The sequence below is a fragment of the Dermochelys coriacea genome, chromosome 5 (assembly GCF_009764565.3).
Source record: "Dermochelys coriacea isolate rDerCor1 chromosome 5, rDerCor1.pri.v4, whole genome shotgun sequence".
NCBI classification, from domain to species: Eukaryota; Metazoa; Chordata; order Testudines; family Dermochelyidae; genus Dermochelys; species Dermochelys coriacea.
The window spans coordinates 119,366,068-119,381,280 of NC_050072.1; the positions used below are offsets into that span (position 1 = coordinate 119,366,068).

General features: G+C 43.0%; 1 long non-coding RNA gene across 1 annotated transcript; it reads right to left on the reverse strand.

Annotated features, from left to right (window-relative positions):
• Positions 1–10,381: 10,381 nt before the first annotated feature.
• On the reverse strand, positions 10,382–13,790 carry LOC119855973. The gene is made up of 2 exons (XR_005293093.2): positions 13,623–13,790; positions 10,382–13,299 (listed from the first exon to the last, which is right to left on the reverse strand). It is a non-coding gene; the product is annotated as an uncharacterized LOC119855973 (long non-coding RNA).
• Positions 13,791–15,213: the final 1,423 nt, after the last annotated feature.

Consider the following 15,213-nt stretch of genomic DNA (forward strand, 5'->3'; position numbering starts at 1 on the left):
CCAAATTAAAATACCAAGTTTTATGCTTCACTTTGAAAGCCCTACGCTGCTGGACATTCTACCCCCCTCCAGTAATAAGCTCCAAAGTCTTTGTCCTATTGCCAAGGAGGCATACCCTTGAAGGTGACAGCTTCATGAGGACCATAGCTGCTGAGGAAGGTCACCACCACATAAAGGCAGTGGCCCACTCCAAGATACAATGGGCCAGATTCTATTCCCCTTACTCATGTTAAGTAGTATCTTACTCTGTGATTGGTTCTATTAGGTCAATGAGAAAAATTATTCATAGAATATGTTACTATTCAACATGAGCAAGGATGGCAATATCTAGCCTACATTTCCAGCCACAGTCTTTGTGAACCAGTGAAAAGGGTACAAGTCTGAAGTGTTAGTCTAGTCGGCAGCAATTTGGAGTTGGATATGCCTTCATGCCTTGTTTCAGGACTTGCACCTTCTGCTATTTTGTGTAGTGTACTCTTCTCATTATGCAGTAGTGAGGCCTCAAGAAGCATGAGACTTTTAAAAAGAAAAAAACATTTTTTTAAAATAATTTTAATTTGCTTTTTGAGGGGGCCTAAAGTATGCACAAGTTTTCAATCTTTTCTCTACAACAATGGAGGCTAGAAACACCTTATGTTTTTTAACAAATGAAAGATTAAATGCTCATGTAGTTTCCTGAATCCAAATATCATTAGACTCATAATAAAGCCATGAAAGCTAGCAATATATTATTTATGTTTTCTGCATTACAGTAGCATCTCACGAGTTATGAACACCAGACTTATGAATGCACAGGTCAATCACACCCCACATTTGGAACCAGAAGTATGCAATCAGGCAGCAGCAGAGACCAACCCACCCACCCCCCAAAAAATAAGCAGCAGCAAATACAGTACTTGTTAAAACAAACAAAAACTAGTAAAAAAATAACGGGAAAATTTGTAAAAGATTTGACAGGGAAAGGAAACGGTTTCTGTGCTTGTTTCATTTCAATAAAGATGGTTAAAAGCAGCATTTTTTCTGCATAGTAAAGTTTCAAAGTTGCATTAAGTCAATGTTCATTTGTAAACTTTTGAAACAAAAAAAACATTTTGTTTAGAGTTATTAACAACCTCCATTCCTGAGGTGTTCGTAACTCTGAGGTTCTACTGTATTTTGGCTTGGTTCTTATATAAGAAATTGCTATTACATTTACAAAGTATGGTTTGAATCTGCTCACACCTACACTAAGGGTGTGTCTTCACCACACAGTTAGCTCAAAGTTATAATTCATGTTACTCCTAACTTGACTCCCATCCACACATAAAAATTTCAAACTTGAGTTAAGTGGTGCTTTAAGCTTGAGCTATCTGGGCCCTTGGGGGGGGGTGGGTGAAGTTTGAGTGCTACTATAGCTCAAGCTAACAATACAGTGGGTATGCAACTGCTTGAGTTACAACAATTCACCAGCAGCTCATCCAAACACTGTGCTGCTAATCACTGTGTGGCGCTCCCATATTGGTTTGAAGCGTGGTCAATCTCACTTGAGCTAGGCTAGCTCAAGTGCAGTAACTGGCAGTACTAGCTCAAGCTTATGGTTGAAGTGAAGACAAGCCCAAAAGCGTAAATATGGTGCAAGGGCAGAATCAAATCTTATATGTCTGGGTCTACGAGATTGTACATTTTGAGTGTCACAATCTTGATCGATTTGATGTGTGTTTTGTTAATGCAACAATCATTCCATTTGTTCTGTAATCCCCCAGGTAACACTAGATATGGATAAGCACAGCTGTCTGAAGGTAAGAGATTGTTTCTGAATTCAGTAATATTGGCTATTTATTCATACCGGATCTCTATGATGCCTTATTTCAGTAGTCACAACATTGACATTAGTAGACCTGGAACTAAAGCATTACACTTGATACAATGTGTCTAAATTTTATTGACTTATGCTCACTCAATGGACACACCTAGGTTAGCAAAGTTTCCATTTAACTTGGAATAAGTTTCCAGAATGGTGCTGGGCGATGATTACATGAAAATCTGTCATAGTCCCCATTTAATGAGTGGGTATGTGCAATATAACAAATAGCACTGCTGATACTTCCCCTCTTAACCACACGCATATGTGGATGGGGTACCAGTTATTAAGAGTCCCAGAAGAGGTTTTCCCAGCCAGTTTTACATTCACTTTCTAAGACTGCTTTCAGTCTCAGCAGCACAATAGCCTGAGACAGTTTTTCCGCTAACTCACACACTGCTGTTTCACTGGCTCCGTAATAAACCATGTCAGATTCATTTTCACATGGCTGTAAACACCAAGAACCTAATGACATTCAGAGCTTGTCCAACAGTATATTCCCCCATCACTACCTTCCTTATGCATACATCACAAAGGATATACATACAAGAACATGAATGGGTCTTGCACTCAAGATGCTAGCTGTTCCAATGACATTTATCATTTTCTTATTTAAACTGATGTGATCCTCACTTCAGATCCCCCATGTTAAAACACAGGAATTATTTGTGTGCCAAACACTTCAACTTCACATTTTTCTGCTTCGCTAAGACTAGAGGGAGGCAGCATGGCACAGAGGATACAATGCTGACTAGAGCAGTTCTGCCACTGACCTTTGTGACCTTGGCAAATCACTTGATCTTTTTTTCCACTTCCACCATTTGTCCATCCAATCTATTGAGATTACGTCTATACTGCATGGGGGAGGTTGTTTCCCAGCTCAGGTAGACGGGCATGACCTGGCCCTGTTTGAGCCAGCATACTAAAAATAGCAGTGCAGCTAGAAGTAGCATGGGTGGTGGCTCAGGCTAGCTACCCGAGTACGTAGCCAGAGCAAGTATGTATGCAGGTTGCTAGCCAAGGCTGCTGCTAGCTACATTGCTATTTTTAATATGCCAGCTCAGGCCTGTCTACCTGAGCTGGGAAGCATGGTCCTGGCTGAAGTGTATAGAACCATAGAATATTAGGGTTGGAAGAGACCTCAGGAGATCATCTAGTCCAATCCCCTGCTCAAAGCAGGACCAATCCCAACTAAATCATCCCAGCCAAGGCTTTGTCAAGCCGGGCCTTAAAAACCTCTAAGGATGCAGGTTCCACAACCTCCCTAGGTAACCCATTCCAGTGCTTCACCACCCTCCTAGTGGCGGAGTGTTTCCTAATATCCAACCTAGTCCTCCCCCACTGCAACTTGAGACCATTGCTTCTTGTTCTGTCATTTGTCATCATTGAGAACAGCTGAGCTCCATCCTCTTTGGAACCCCCTTTCAGGCAGTTGAAGGCTGCTATCAAATCCCCCTCACTCTTCTGCAGACTAAATAACCCAGTTCCTCCAGCCTCTCCTTGTAAGTCATGTGCCCCAGCCCCCTAATCATTTTCATTGCCCTCCGCTGGACTCTCTCCAATTTGTCCACATCCCTTCTGTAGTGGGGGGACCAAAACTGGGAGTACCTGTGTTCTGTTAGCCCTTCAAGGCCGGTATTGTTCCTATGAATACATACAATGCATAGCACATGAAGCCAATCTTGGTGCTACCACACTACGAGCAACAACAGGAGGGTGAACTATTAAAATAATATATTTTTAAAAAGAAAAGCACAGTGCATTTTAAAACACACACACTTGATCTGGGCCTTGGTCCAAAGCCCCCTAAAGTCACTAGCCAGCAGGGAGAGTCCAGTGACTCATGATATAGGTATTGTGGTAGGGAGACTTTGTTCTAGGGGGGATTCAAGACTGGCCCCTTTAAGATAATAGTGCTCAGATACACAGGCAAGGCAATGTTGCTATGGGCTAGTGTCTGTGCTGTGGTGACACAGGACTTAAGATAAGCATATTTTTAAACACACGTTTCGTTTAATTTAAATCCAGTTTTTAAATAAAACTCACTACAGCACAAAGGCAATAACCGACTCCTAACATTGACACTTCATTACTATAAGGGCCTCTATTGGAGCATTTTCCTCTGCATTCATTGCAGAACAAACATCCACCATTATTATCATGGTTCTTTCTCCTGCTCAAAATATTTAGCACCTCAGACACGTCAGAAGCATTATCTCATGTATTTTATGCCATATTATGCCAGCAATTTGCTTTTGTTGTGCTTCTGTTATTAAAGTGGTTTCCTTAAAACACCTCCATTACAAATCCCCCTTTTAGAGGAGAGGCTTTTGTTGTTCATGTTTTTAAATGGAAAAAATATCCCTGACTAAACCCTTTTTAACATTATGCGAGTATGAAAAGGGTATCCACAGAGGCTTTTACTTCCTCCATATTAATCAAACATGGCTTTGATTTGGAAAAGATGGCACTCTGACAGGGCTTTAGTCATGAGGGGAAGAAAGTGATTAGAAGATGGCTACACCTCAACTACGGGAAGCGATGGATGGGCAATTTCCATATGGATAGGATCACATCCTGTGCTTCTGTGACATGCTTTCTTAGCAGCTGGAAATTAGATCAAAGCAAAGTCATTCAGTCGTCAGAAGTTGAGATAATGGAGAGAGATTTCCTCACAAATGTTTCCTAAAGAAAACGAAGCATTAGTTAGCTATAGAGAAGGTAATGAACAAAAAAAGAAAGAAAGAATCCTGTTTAAACATACATACATGATTTCAAGGATGTTTGTAGACAAGCAGGTCTGAACATCTACCACATAAAACAAATTCTTTTGATAGACAGGTTTCAGAGTAGCAGCCGTGTTAGTCTGTATTCTCAAAAAGAAAAGGAGTACTTGTGGCACCCTAGAGACTAACAAATTTATTTGAGCATAAGCTTTCGTGAGCTACAGCTCACTTCATCGGATGCATTTGGTGGAAAATACAGTGGGGAGATTTATATACACACACACAGAGAACATGAAACAATGGGTTTATCATACATACAGTAAGGAGAGCGATCATTTAAGATAAGCCATCACCAGCAGCGGGGGGGGGGGAGGAAAACCTTTCATGGTGACAAGCAAGGTAGGCTATTTCCAGCAGTTAACAAGAATATCTGAGGAACAGTGGGGGGTGGGGTGGGGGGGGAGAAATAACATGGGGAAATAGTTTTACTTTGTGTAATGACTCATCCATTCCCAGTCTCTATTCAAGCCTAAATTAATTGTATCCAGTTTGCAAATTAATTCCAATTCAGCAGTCTCTCCTTGGAGTCTGTTTTTGAAGTTTTTTTGTAGAAGGATAGCCACTCTCAGGTCTGTAATCGAGTGACCAGAGAGATTGAAGTGTTCTCCGATTGGTTTTTGAATGTTATAATTCTTGACGTCTGATTTGTGTCCATTTATTCTTTTATGTAGAGACTGTCCAGTTTGACCAATGTACATGGCAGAGGGGCATTGCTGGCACATGATGGCATATATCACATTGGTAGATGCGCAGGTGAACGAGCCTCTGATAGTGTGGCTGATGTGATTAGGCCCTATGATGGTGTCCCCTGAATAGATACGTGGGCACAGCTGGCAACGGGCTTTGTTGCAAGGATAGGTTCCTGGGTTAGTGGTTCTGTTGTGTGGTGTGTGGTTGCTGGTGAGTATTTGCTTCAGATTGGGGGGCTGTCTGTAAGCAAGGACTGGCCTGTCTCCCAAGATCTGTGAGAGTGATGGGTCGTCCTTCAGGATGGGTTGTAGATCCTTGATGATGCGTTGGAGAGGATAGCAGCAAGTTAACAATGGGTATGACAGGCAGCAATGGGTGATCAGCCTACCCAATGCTGAACAATATTCATTAGAAGACGTTCAAGTGGATGCATGTTCAGAAAAATATGAGGCTCAATAAAGAATCATGAGTTAACAGCTTAACTGGGTTAGAAACCAAGGAAGGAAAAACAGCTGGTTCTCAGTTTGCTGTGCTTCCAGACACCTCTTTCACTCTGCTTCCATTTCTTTATTTCCAGGTTCTCTCTGTCAGCAGCTTTGCTCATTAAGCAACCATGTTCAAATTACCAGGTTGCTGCCCAGCTCTCTCTTGGGCTTTTTCCTGCCAGACCCTCTCTCATTCAGGCTTCTAAGATTTTCTCCTGTTCCCTTTGTCCTCCAGGGACCCTTCCCTTTCCTTCCACTCTCTGCTGTCAAATTTGTACCTATAGCAAGCAAACTATCATATCACTAACTCAGCCTTTCACACAGGATATATTTTTAAATTGGGAAAATGTCAGCAGCTGTCTAAGGCTAAAGTTATATTTTTATTCTATAGGGCAAAAGGAATGAGGGCTTTTCCCTCCACCCCCGAATTAGAACAAGGCCCATGCATAAATGCTCACTCAAGATTTTGGGCACTCCTAGTTTCTGCCGCGTGGATATTATGAATCTTAATTTGGAGAACACTTGAGTTCTTTCACTGAAATGTGTGATAGGAGCACAAAGGGTTATGAATAATGAAATCAGCATTATTAGGGGAGACAGCAGACCTGAGGACTCCCAGCTCCCCTATGCTGAAGTATGTGTAAGTGACATGTAACATTTCTCCAGAATAAGGCCCAGTTAGAGGAGAATGATACTTTGGACTAAGAATGAATGTCTGCTGAAACAGCATTTTAGATTTATACTCTTATTACTATTAATAAAGAAATATTAAACATATATTATTGCTAAGTTTTCTATCATCAGGTTAGACAAGAGCCAGGGACCCTAATTGTTCCTCCCAGATCTATATATGGAGACTTATCTACACATGGGTTTTCTCTCCTGCCTGTGTGGAAAGTGCTCATCCATCTCTCCAGGGACTGTGCAAGAGAGGGGAGGGAGACTGGGCAGGATGGAAGCAGCACATGTCCCCTCCCCACAGTAGCTATGAGATGATCCCCCAGGAAAAAATATAAAGATATTATACCTTGGGATGCATTATCTCCTAGACAGAGCCCCACTCCTAGCTTGAGGTCTTCGGTAGCACAGCTCCGTTGCAATCGTGCTACAAGAGAACCAGGGTGCAGGCTGCTATTGGGGGCACCATCAGGGATCAGAGTTGGTGTAAAGGCACATTATGAATACAAATGACCCTTCCACCATGTGGTGCACTAAGGATTGTGCTGGAATTGCAAGACATCACTTTAAGAGTGTGTGTTTTGCACAGGCAGCCATGTTGTTTCTGGTCCTGCTTCCAAGCCATGGGACTCTACAGGGAAACCTGCAAGCTGCATCTCAGCAGTCTGTTCCAAAGGATCCAGCTTAGATTCATTGTGGTGGGCTGGGATGTTCCTTTCTAGCTTAGGGGGGTGGTATTGTTCTGGAGCCCAGGAATTAAAGTAGTGTTATGTTGCAACCTTTCAGAAAGAGTATTTGATTTATTTTAATCTAACTTCTGTTTGTATGCTGTGCAACTTAACAGCATCTACTAGGTGCGGGTGGTCCCCCAATCTTTTTCAGCCTGGGGCAGGGGAGCAAATCCTGTCCCACACTATGTCCCTGATGGGATAATCTCCACAAATATCCTCCCACCGATTCTCTTCCCCATATGGGATTCACCAAGCAAGTGGTTCATGGTAGCCAAATGTAGTCTTAAAAAAAATGGTAACTGTCTTGTTGAGACACATGGAGTATCTCAAGGTACAGTGGGTCCTTTTACAGAATCTTCTTCAAACACCGCTTGTACAATACATTTGTATGCCTGCCAAAATTCCATTTCCCATTGAATAATTGAACATTTAATAGTTAAAAAGCACTGTGGATTATGAATCCTGAGCAGGGGCATCATTTCAGAAAAGTTCTGGGGGAAGCAAAGCTGTGTTAGTACATAAAACGTTGTACGCAATATTACACCCTACAAAGTCAGGGGGTGGAGGGAAGCAAGAAGTGGAGCATATGGACCCATGAAGAGTCAAAAGGGGCAAACCAAGGTGTGGGGTGAGCAAGTGCATGCCTTGACTCTTAGCAAACGACGTCCCTGATGTTGATGATTATAATGCCACAATATCTGGAAGGAACCAAGTATTGGACAGAAGTGAAAGAGCTGCTATTACATGGGGTTTATACCAGATGCCACAAAAATCCCAGTAGGGCTGCAGTATATCTACGAGGTTAACACAATGCTTAACAGACTGAGTAAAGTGGTGAGATTTCTGACTGCGAGCTGCGTGAAAGGAAAGACGAGACTGGATTTATAGGTTGGTAGTGATTCACCAAAAGGGAATCCCCATCAGAACTGTTGGGCAGTTTCATTGTTTCTTACAGGCTTATGGGAACGTTTTTCAGTTTCTGCCCTTCACTAAAATGCTTCCCTGTGGCATCCAGCAGGCTGAGGGCATGCACGAGCGTGGCGAGCTGAAGCCTGGTTGTTACCAATGTAGATGTATATTGGCTCATCTCCCTGCTGCGAGTCGTCAGTCAGCTTTATGTCCTTACTTCTCAACTGTCACAATTAAATATACATTTATCTAAAGAGGAATGCATCTCAGCACATCAGCTGACACCCTGCAGAACCACCACGTATCCAGCTGAAATGTTAACTCCTAAGCCCAACAGAAGCCAATGGACATTAAAACCAAAGGGTAAGATGGTCATGCCCGTTTCAGCCCCTTTATGTCAGGTCAGAGGAATGCAAAGAGGTAAAGGGGCCCTAAAAGCCCCAGTTGTGGCTGGGGGAGGATCGCCCTGGCAGACACTGCAACAATCAGCCTTCCTTCCACAAAGCCCATCACAAACCCCGGCATAAAGGGCATCTCAGAACCATGGCTGGGGGCAAAAAGGAGTGTTAGCCACATCACCCAGTGCTGCAGAGATTTTGAGCAGGGTTACTCCCTGTAGGGCAGCCTAGGAGGCTACTGAAATTTAGACAAGATCTGGGAACTGTCCGAGTTATGCCATGGGTTTCTCCAGGCCCCAGAGCAACCCAAGAGCAGGAGGTGCAAAGAACCATCTTCATCCCCATCCTCCTGCTGGCCGGAGAGTTCTGTCCTGCATCTCTGAGAGGCCAGTACAGAACCTCAGCCAAGAAGTTGATCTCATCTCGGCAGAAACAGAGAGCACTAGGCATCAGCGGACCCTGCAAGCTCTCCTAGCTTTTTAGTGTAGTAGTAGGGGGTTTTGAACAGATGCAAGCCATTCCAGGAACAAAAGGGTAGGATACTATTTTAAACTGTGTCATAAGTGATCAATATGGTCCTTTGCCAGATACTGGTAACAAATCACAAACAGTACAGCATGTGACATGACTACCAGGCCGGTGAAAAGAGTTAACAGTGGAGTGAGACGCACCGAAGGAACAAGAGGGCCATTTATGAAATAGTTGCTCTGTCAGGCTATGTTCTATTTATTGATTTGTTTCTGGATTTAATCCATCTTTCAGATGAAGTGAGTAACCAAACTTCTCAACACCTGGGGTCAGTGAGATCTCTCGGCACTTTTCACGAGGAGGCTCATCAGTGTCATTGTACTCACTCAAGTTCAAGCAATAATTATGTTCCACCAAAGCCAAATTATTTTGTCGTTTCAGGTATCTATGATATTCTGAAGGCTGCTGTAACTTGGGCTGGCCATACGAGTCTGACAGATTATTACAGCAGTTGGAGATGGCAGGAGCACAGGGATCATCACTCTGTCCCCAAGCCAGACCTCTTGCAGGGGATCATCCCATACTGAGTGGGTGGGATCCTGGGTGGCTAGAATAAATGGCTTTACCCCAGTTTGCTTTGGTGGAGCAGTGTGAAGCTGCCTTAATTCACCAAAGGATGTAAACCAGTACATGCAGACTGTTTCTGCAGGGAACACACACCGCAAATTCCATATCTTAGAACTGGATTTATTTTCCTTGATGTGCTTCATAGTTCCATTAAATCCTTCTCTCCTTCTTAAAGTGACCAGCTCTAGGCTTGATCCCACAAACGTGATATGTAGCACTTGGGAGATATAGAGCACCTACAACTATTCCAGACACCCCTCCAGAACAAAAGTGTTCAGCACATTGCAGATTGAAGGGCTTATTTAATTTTTCCAAAGAGGGATGTTAGAGAGCCAAAGAGGGATGTTAGAGAGCCAATGGGAGGGAGGTCATACCTTTTATGGGACCAACTTCAGTTGATGAGAAAGACAAGTTGTCAAGCCACACAGATCTGAAGAAGAGCTCTGTGCGGCTCGACAGCTTGTCTTTCTCACCAGCTGAAGTTGGTCCCATAAAAGGTATTACCTCCCTCACCTTGTCTCTCTAATATCCTGGGACCAACATGGTTACAACAACAGTGCAAACATAAGATGGTCAGTCAGTCAAGCAGATAATTCCTGCCACAAAAGACAGCCTTAAACTATATTTATTTTGTAACAAAACCCAGGTTCCTCCAGTGTTTTTAAAAGATATAAACACCTCTGTCGCTGTAATACTGGTGGCTAATCTACTTGTATTGGTGAATAGAATATAGCGGGAACATGCTGTAAAAAGCTGAGACAAGGCACAATTGTACTTTTATTGATACTATTATGTACCCATTGAAAGGCTCATACTTCATACCTGCTTTATTTCCTTCACATGGGGAAGTACCAAGACACAATGTAACTATTACAATCATTCAATTAACTAGACAGTCTTACTCTATTTGACATAGGACATTCTGGGTTTGTTTCCTTAATTATGAACACTGAAAGTGCATTGTGCTTATGCTACAAACATATCCCGATTGGTCGTCAAGATAAACACAGATCACATTTTATAAATAATGGCTTAAATTTGGTTTTCTTTGTAAATACTTAATTAACATATTGGCCATTCATACTGTAATGGGATTTAATCAGAGTCATTGTAGAGCAACACATTCATACTTTAGTATTTAGCCATATGTTGGGTATAACAGAATAATAAGGCAGTTTGAATTCCTTCAGTGATGTTTGTTGGCATTAGGCACCCTTGCCTATGCAAACCCAGCCCCTTTCCCATTGTTCAGGATAATCAAAAAAACAGTCTCTGGCAGCTTTTCTGCTTGTAGGATTTGTACATAAACAAAACCATTGGCGAGGAAAGCTGGGAGATATTTCCAAGCCTATGCCCATCATGGGCACTGCCAGCAAGAATAAAAATAAGTGAGAAGCACAACCAAGACAAAAAGCTTCCTCCTTTTTTTGTGCAACAGTAAACAGAGGGAGCATGCAGTATAAATCCATTAAAGAAAAGACTCCTATTTCACTAAAGATTACCTTTCCCCACTCTGCACAAGACTGGCTTTCTTTCCCCCATTGTGAGCATTTGGATACTGCAGCAGCTTTTCTGTCCTGTGGATTCTGGTCTCTTTCAAAACGTTTTTCCTCAGACTTGCTCAGCCACTTGGATGTGGGAATGAGAGAAAACAATGAAGTGATAGAAAGAGGGATTGCCTGTTCTGAAAACTAGATACATCTAAAGGAAATAGAAGGCAGAGCGTTCCCACGGTTACAGCACAGAATCCAAGTGCCCTGACTCCTGGTCCTGTTTCTAATTCAGCTTTATGTTAATCACTTAGGCATCAGTTTAGCTATGTGTAAAATGGGGATTGTATTATTGTAACAAATCAGGGCTTCTCCCCATGTTTGCAATACCCAGTCTCTTGCAGGCAATTTTAATCAAACAACAACTCTTCAGCCCACCCTGAGCTACAATCCCCAGATTCCTTCCCCTAGCAGTCCTTTTGCCCCTGCTTCCTAGCTCTGACTCACTGAGTCACCCAGTCTCCTGGAAGCCCAGCTGCCCTCTTCTAAAGCTCAGTTGTGTCAGCTAATGCAGTATAGGTGCATTGGTCCTGCTCCTCTTACAGGGACAGTATCACCTGGTGACACTCTTCCCTTCTTAGGGGCTTGCCCAACCCTAGGGCATGCCTTATACAATCCATCCTTACATCAGAGCCCATGCATAGTGGGCCCCCAAACCAAAACCTTCTTTCCACAATATATTTGACAAAACATATCATACAAAACACACCCCCAGAGGGTTCCCCTCAGACCTTAACCCCAGTTCTGAAGAAATGAGTCCCTAGTCTATGCCACTCCAGGTCCTGCGCGGCTTGGCCAGCCTCACAGTCCATACGTCAACTGAGCACCACTAATAGAGCCTCATTTCTTTCTCCAGCCTTTCCCTGTCCATTTTCCAGCCTGTAGTTGCTCCAGCTCTCCCTTCAGCTGGGAGATTTCACAGAGTAACTCATCTCTCTCTCAGAGCTCCTTTTGCGTGCCCCGTTTCAAATCCCACACATCCTCCAGGAGTTTGATCTGGACTTCAGCTCTCACTTTTCCCTCAGTAACTCCTCCTCTTTCCAGGCTTGCTGCCTGGCCTCTTCCAAAGCAACAAGCACCACCCAGTGCTTTTATGCCAAAGAGAGCAGGCCTCTCATATCCCCTGCTCTCAGTGCTGTATATACAGATTTAGCAACCCCAAAATGGTGCTGCTATATCTGCAGAGTCCATTTTGTCTGCAGCCAACATCCCTGTGCCCTTCTCACAGACACTTTCCCTCTTCCTCTGCTTCCAACCCTCTGCCCAAGCCTGCAATTGTGCTGCTTTTTTAATGAGCTTTCTCAGCTCATTAGCTTCCTCTTCCATCCTCTCTTTGCATTTCCTCCACCTGGAGCCTGATCCTCTGCAGCTCAACCCCAACCTTAGTTAGTGGAGCGGGAGGTGGGTCTGTCTCTCCTGCCTTTGTACCTCAGCCAGCAGGTTATAGGACTCTGCTGCCCTAGGAGATTCTGGTGCTGCAGATTGCCTCTTGGCCTTCATCTCTTTTAGCCTCTCTGGTAGGATCTGCTGCGCCCTCTCCCTCTCAGCCTCTCTACCTGGGGAATTACTTCCCTTGGTATGCAGGGCTCTCCCCATCCCACAGACTCCACTTTCCCAAGGCTATCCCTTAAGGGTCAAACCCACACCCACTTGAAGCACTCAGGTTATCTCCTGTCTCTCCTGGCCCAGTCCTTCCCATGATCATTCTGCCATTTGGGGAACCCAAACTTTTGGTGTCCAAGTTTTCGATAGTCTGAGATTTTAGTCAGGCAAGATCCTCTTTCCCCTACCCCCAATAAAAACATACGGTCTTTGAGAACCACACCATCGTTGCCCCTTCTTGGGCCTGAGCAACGGGCAAAGTACCACCCACAGTCTCTCCAGTTTCTTCTATGCTCTGCACAGCTGAGCAAGTCTTAAAAGCACAGTTCACGTGGAGGCAAATATTTCTTATATGCCTCACTCACAGGCAAAACATGCCCTCTGATGCACCTCAAGCCTTCTGGTCCTCAAAGTCCTCTTTCCTTCTCTGAGCCTTTCCTTCTGCAGGATCTCCAGGAGGCACTGCTGCTACTGTTCCTCAAGTATGATCCCACAGATCTGGCTGCACCTCCCACTGCTTCCATCTTCTGACTACCTGCAGAAACAGAAGCGGGAACTCCTAAAGTTGCTGCTATCCCTCCATGCACCAACTTAGAAGAGTGGACCTTCCTTCAGCAAAACATGCTTCCACATACTCTGGCTCTATCAGTTCCTGGACATCTAAACTAGATGGGATATCAGTCAAACTCAAACTTCAGTTGCCCCTCAATTCCAGGGGCCAATTGCCCCCCGCATTTTCCACTACTTATAATAAGGCAGGGCTCCCCTCTAGTACACAAATAACCCACTTCCTCACTCAATCTCTTTGAGGCAGTTTCATTGTTCAAATTTAAAAGACAAACAAAAAGAGCTGCTTACCTCACCTTGGGCTGCAATTCCTCATTTGTTTTTTTGACCCCTCTGCCTCTCAGGTTCTCACAGCCTCCCCTCCCATAGGGAGGGCAACAATACTCTTGTTATAATGCTGCTGATTTCTAACTATGAAATCAGGTGCTTTCTTTTAAAGCTCTTTTGAGTCAGCTGTTGCAAGGGTGCAGTGGTCCTGCTCCTTCTTAAAGGGACAGTGTCACCCAGTGACAGCAATAAAAGGTCATACAGGGATATTGTGAGGCTATTGTAATTTACTAACACAGCTGTAAAGCATTTTGAGTTCAGCAGACAGAAATATTCTATATAAATATAAACTAGTATCAGATATTTTGCACTCATTCGGCATATTAATATCTCCTCAATATCAATGGGAATTCTTTATGTGTAATTGAATGTGTGAGAGAGATCTAGAGTATGGATAAGAAATATGAAAGAGGAAATATCTGTCCAAAGAAAATACATGAGAATATTTCTTTGCTTGAACTAAGGGGAATGGACCACAGTCTCAGCTGGTGTAAACTGGCATCTATTGATTTCAATGGAATTAAGTTGGTTTACACCAACTGATGATCCAACCTCATTTCTTTACCTTTACAATATTGCAGTATAGTGCAGAGTGCTTGAATAACTGGGCATATATAGGGAAAAAAGACATTTTCTGCATAAGAAAAATAAGACATTTTCTATTGCTCCTGATCTTTGTGCAAGGGAAATTTTAGCATTTTTGTGTGAGAAATAGAACTTTCTTGCCATGATTTTAGTTCATTAGACAAGTCAGTTAAAAATAACATGGCATATCTGACCTTTTTCTTAAGTCTGATTCTATGTTCATGTAAACCTCTAAGGCTATATCATCACAAGTGTTTCAATAAAGACCTCTATCATTTTTATTCCTTTTCAGAATAATGTGTTATGACAAGAATTCAGGCAGTACCCTTAAGGGTTGCAATAGACAGGCATAACAATTTTTTCTGTTCTTAAAAGTACCTTTAAACTTAATGAACATCTACTAACGCAAAGCTGGTATGGTGTTGGTAGAAGCACTACCCACGGCCATCCCACAATAAGCAATTCCTCTCACACAAGTAATTTTCAGATGATCTGACACAAGTGGATACTAGATTATCTTGCCTGGAATTGCATAGCTATGGTTGGTTTCAGCCGTGTATGCATGCAATGAAGTGAGCTGTAGCTCACGAAAGCTCATGCTCAAATGAATTTGTTAGTCTCTAAGGTGCCACAAGTACTCCTTTTCTTTTTATAGCTATGGTTGGAACCATTTATAACACCTGGCACAGATTCTTTACATCTCTGTCTTAACAATTTGAAGAGAAATAAGGGATAGGGAGATATTATTTTTTACTATGTTTGGCTTACTGACTTCCAGCATGAACAGAGAGAGAATTGCTTTAGCTATTCCAGTGACACTGGTTAAACAGGAACAAATGAAGATACTCGTTCTTCTGTCTTTTTTTTGGTACTTGTATGGCCCACATTCCCATAGAATCTGAGCACCTTACAAACTTTAACAAAGTTCTTGTCACAATACCCCTGTGCTGTAGGGAAGGGCTATTGTCCC